The following is a 5,270-nucleotide window of genomic DNA, read 5'->3' on the forward strand; positions in this document are numbered from 1 at the left end:
TTTCTTTATTTAAAATACTCTAATTGTCAATCTTTACTTGAAATATATAGCTGAATCCACTACCACAATTCATATGTACAATGCCACCAAAATCAAAATTGACAAAGTAACAGGTGGACGGAACGTTAAAACTATTTGACAACCTCGTCGCGGTGCTAATAGGCCGAGCGCGTCATCACGACTACGTAGAAACCTATCGTCTGGTCATTTAACTATATTTGGTGACAGGGTTGCTATCAGAGCGCGATCGAATTTAGTATCAACATCACAATCTAGTTCAGGAACGGCAACGCAATCTGACTCAGTACCAGCTATACTATCGGCATCACCACCATCGATGCAGGATAACTCGGTACTAGTCTCTCAACCTTGTCCATACAGTTAACTCGCTCGATTCAAGCCAGCCTCATCATCATTAAAACATCCATCCATCGAAAGCATGGTGACAGAAAACGTTCTAACTGTGATTGACGACAACAACGAAGCGGCTTATACATCCTCTTTGCACTTCAGTTGAGTCCTGCAACTTCCCATGTGTGTGTGTGTGTGTGTCGCTTTGGAAGCTTCATCATATATGCGTGCGTTTGTTATTAGACTAAAATACATATCTATGTAGATGCAAAATAGTTGTGTGTATGTGTTGCTTCGAAAACTTCATCACAAATGCGTGAATTAATCTACTAGACTAAATACATACCGATGTAGATATATTTCAATACATACAGATGTACATATCAACTGTTGAATATTTCTTAGTACTAGTTAGGTTAAATAAAATTACTACATTTACTTCCTTAATATATGTTTTGTGTGTAATGGTTGTCGATATAGGTGCGATGAGCAACATCGGAAGCGATGAAAGGGCTAAAAGCACAATTGAATACTTGCAAGTATTTCCAAATGTCGACAACAATTTTTCCTTTATCCACGTGAAGAAATTGTGATGTATCACAAATGTACGACTGTGAATGGAAATGCGCCCGATCAAATATTGGAGAAATCCCATTACCGCAACAAAAAAAACATTCCATGGAGTGTGCATATTATACAGATATTGATGTATAATACATTTATGCATTTGTGTAACGTAGGTTAGAGTGACACCATCTCGTGAAGCACAATGTATTAATACATGGATAGCACTGTACTCCCGGCTCCCGACAGTAGTACCACGACAAGTATTGTTGTCAATGATTACAATGAACAGATTTACACAAAATATGCCGACCCTGTGATAGTATTAGGCCATTGCTAATATTGAAGTTCCTAAAAGGCTCTGGGTAGGTGTATGTGCCCGATGCAACGATAACTCGGGACTTCCAAAAAGCAGCAAGCTAATTTTCAATGCACTTTACTACTGTACAAAAGCAGCTGGATCACACTGGTCTTGCCTCAATACACGTAGAGAAAATAACACAGGGGTTTTTTTTAATTGAAGTTGCTTGTATGCCTTTTTTCACGCTCTCATACAAATCGTTTATAGCACCCCATCCGAAGAATCGTCACTGCAGATACTTGGCTAGCGATACATCAATATTGCCACGATGGGTCATACATGCAACAAAAAGTCGAATGCCCTACAAGACTGGTGCATCATGTAGTTGGTATATCGGACCGTCACACTCATTATCCTTTTCACGACGTAAAATATAGTGCCACAACTCGATCTCGTGCCACAACCCGATCTCGTGCTACAACTCTGCTCACTCTCCGATTTTTCGGCCACCTTCTCATAGTAGTATTGGTCCAATCGTAGGTAGGGCACGTCATACTCGATCCATAGTATACAGTACGGAGCCATACACTTTGTATGACTACTTTGTTTGTTTTTGTATGTCTGATTTATCTAATATTCAAAAAAGCGTTCACTATGGTCTCGCTGGGCACCCCTGTATAGCAATGACGAATCAATGTCCATCGAGAACCCTTTGAAATACCTCTGTGTACATTTTCACCTTTGTGCGTTCACAGGGCGATCTCAATCGTCAACGAGATGAATGCAGGCCTATCACTATTGGTCAATTTCCAAAGTAACATGGCATATCAATGAAGAAAGTTTTCGCTCTTAATTTTGAAAGAGAAACAGACAAACAAAATTTGATATATTTATATATGTACAGATACCGTTGCGTTGCTTATACGCCTCCACTCGTTCCTCGACAGCAACAATATACCACTGCCCTCTCTGGTAGCATTTCCCCAGCAGCAAAGATCTCGCTAGGTGGGATCAAAGCTATACTTGCCAAATATACCAGATGTGAAATATAAAAACTGGTTAGCGACAAATTCTATATAACAGCAAGAACCGTACGCGACCCTAGACATGTGCATATCAAGTATGGGTTTTCACGAAATGTATCGAAATGTATGTCGGCACCGATATAGGACTTATTGTATATTTATATTGAAGGTATTGTTTACGTATATGTACGATCAGGAGCTACGCTATGCGCTCAAGTGTCACTGTGTAGCATTAGTAGTGATATATCGGAATGGAGATTCATAAACGAAAACTGTGAATTTATCCAGTGGGACTTATGGCAAGATACAAGCTCCTCGGTCTCTAGTGAATTAGGTAAAACCCTTGTCGGCCAGTGCAGTAAGCGCCATCATGCTAGTGGCCTTGAATTGATGAGCCAATTGTAGGTGATATAAGATAGGAGTTTGTCCTGCAGAATGACTCGACTTACGATGTTGGGATGAATACATCACCGTCAAAAGCAGAAATGAACAGTAGGAACTCATTGCCAGATCATCGTTTTCAATGTTTATGTATTAATAATATCAATACTTATTTTGTGTGAATGACAATACTCGATTTGGTCTTTCAAGGTGTGTGTTTTGCGACTTTATGGGGGGTTTTTATTCTCGTGCGTCGGCGAGTAGCTGTAGAAGTATTTTACTACGGAAAGGCCGATGTTAAAATGCGGCTCGTACATAAGTCTATTCAAAAACTTTATTTCTCACTGTGCCCGATACTCAGTAGAAATTTTTTTTCGGTATTAAAGGGATGAAAGATGCGACCAGCAGTATGACGTGGCGTTGTTTTCGACTAATACGATGCTGCGATAAGAACATCGCTGGCACAAGTCAAAATGAACAGTAGGAACCCATTGCCTGAAGATCGTTCTTAGCTACTTTTATGTAATATCGATATTGAGTGAATGACGATGCTTGTTTTCGTTTTTCAGCACAGTATGTGTTTTGCGACTTTATTAAGATACTGCTTTTTTTCAGTGATTCGGAAAGACTAGGCGGGTAGCTATACAAGTTGTTCAATACGGAAAGGCCGATGTTAAAGTGTGGCTCGCACCCAGGTCCAGTTGATCGCTTTGTTTTCCGTTCCCTTCAATTTTCCCAGAACCTCTCCAAAGAATATGAAGCCTGACGTGCGTACAGACATAATAATTTACCCAAATCGAAATAAATACCATATGCCCAATACTCAGTAAGTTATTTTGGGTATTGAAGTGATGAAATATGTGACCAGCAGGCTAACGTGCAGTCGTTTTCGACTTACGACTTACGATGAAAACATCGCTGGCATAAGTCGAAATGAACAGTAGGAACCCATTACCGGAAGAACGTTCTTAACTATTTTTGTGTAATAGATATATTGAGTGAATGACGATGCTTGTTTTGGTTTTTCTATATATGTGTTTTGCGACTTTATCGAACTTTTTCTCAGTGATTCTGAAAGACTAGGAGGGTAGCTATAGAAGTTGTTCAATACGGAAAGGCCGATGTTAAAATGTGGCTCGTACTCTCAAGCCCAGTTGATAGCTTTGTTTTACACTATGTCCCATACTCAATAGGTTTTTTCCGGTATTGAGGGAAGAAATATGTGACCAGCAGGATGACGTGCCGTCATTTTCGACTTACGATGCAGCGATAAAAATATCACTGGCACAAGTCGAAATGAACAGTAGGGACCCATTGTCGGAAGGACCTTCTAAGCTACATTAGTGTAATAATAGTGTTAATATCAATGCTCGTTGAATGTTTGTGTTTTGCGACTTGGGGGGTTTTTTAAATATATCGGGTGTGATCGAATCGAGCACTTTTGATTGAAACCCGGGAGAAGGAGAGGACGAAAAGAAAAGAAAAAGAAAGAGGGAAAGCAATGGTCAGCCTTGCTATACTGTCGTCATCATTGAGATCAGCACTCCTCCACATCATTTGTTTACACTTTCAGTACATCGCTGGCACAAGTCGAAATGAACAGTCGGTACCCATTGTCGGGAGAACCTTCTAAGCTTCATTAGTGTAATAATCAATGCTCGTTGAATGTTTGTGTTTTGCGACTGGGGGGGTTTGTTTTAATGTATCGGGTGTGATCAAATCAAGCACATTTGATTGAAACCCGGGAGAAGAAAAGGACGAAAAGAAACGAAAAAGAAAGAGGGAAAGCAATGGTGTGTCTTGCTATACTGTCGTCATCATATGAGATCAGCACTCCTCCACACCACTTGTTTACACTTTCAGTTCACGATGGTACACGCAGTTAAACCATGCGAGATTGGAAGCGCAAGAAGGACCCGGCTGTGCACAAATTGGTTCAGGGAGGCGTAGAGCAGTACATTGTTTGTCATGTGAAGGTGTGCCCGACCGGGCCAGTTAGCATTATTTCAATTAGCCGGTGCAACTAATATATAGGTACTATATCATCAGCTTTTCCGAAAGCAGAAGGGGATGTAAAAGGCCGTACTGCAACTTCAAGCCAAATCCTATTGCCTACCTCTGTTATTTACACTGTACTATCCAATGGGGAGGGACACGATAGTACTGGCGTCATATTTGCATGTGTCCGCACATATAGATCGATAAATCATATTTTGCAAGATTGGAAGATTCGTGACCAGAAGACACTGGAGTGCATGCACCTCAGAGACTTAGAGACAATACACCTGGTCCCAACAGACCAAGCGACCATAGTAAGAATGGAGTCTATAGAGAGTGTGTATTTAAAGCTGTCCAAATGCTGCAAGCAACCCGATGCTGATATGCTTTTGCTCGAAATTCGGTGCTCGTTCTTAGTGAAAACGAGATCAGTGGCTATCTCCTGATTGTCTCTATATTCTTTTATTTTCACATCCCCGTATTTTATTTTCACCATGGACCTTTTGACAAAAGTTTATTCTTTGAAACGTCTTTTCAGTTACCCCAAAGCCACCAGTGTAGAAGTGAAAAGGGAAATATGGAAATTCCCGGACCCCCTCTGATCGAGTCTGAGTCCCGATGCCAGAAATCCGAAGAAACCCCCCCCCCCC

The sequence above is a fragment of the Sphaeroforma arctica genome (assembly GCF_001186125.1).
Source record: "Sphaeroforma arctica JP610 unplaced genomic scaffold supercont1.71, whole genome shotgun sequence".
Lineage (NCBI taxonomy): Eukaryota > Ichthyosporea > Ichthyophonida > Sphaeroforma > Sphaeroforma arctica.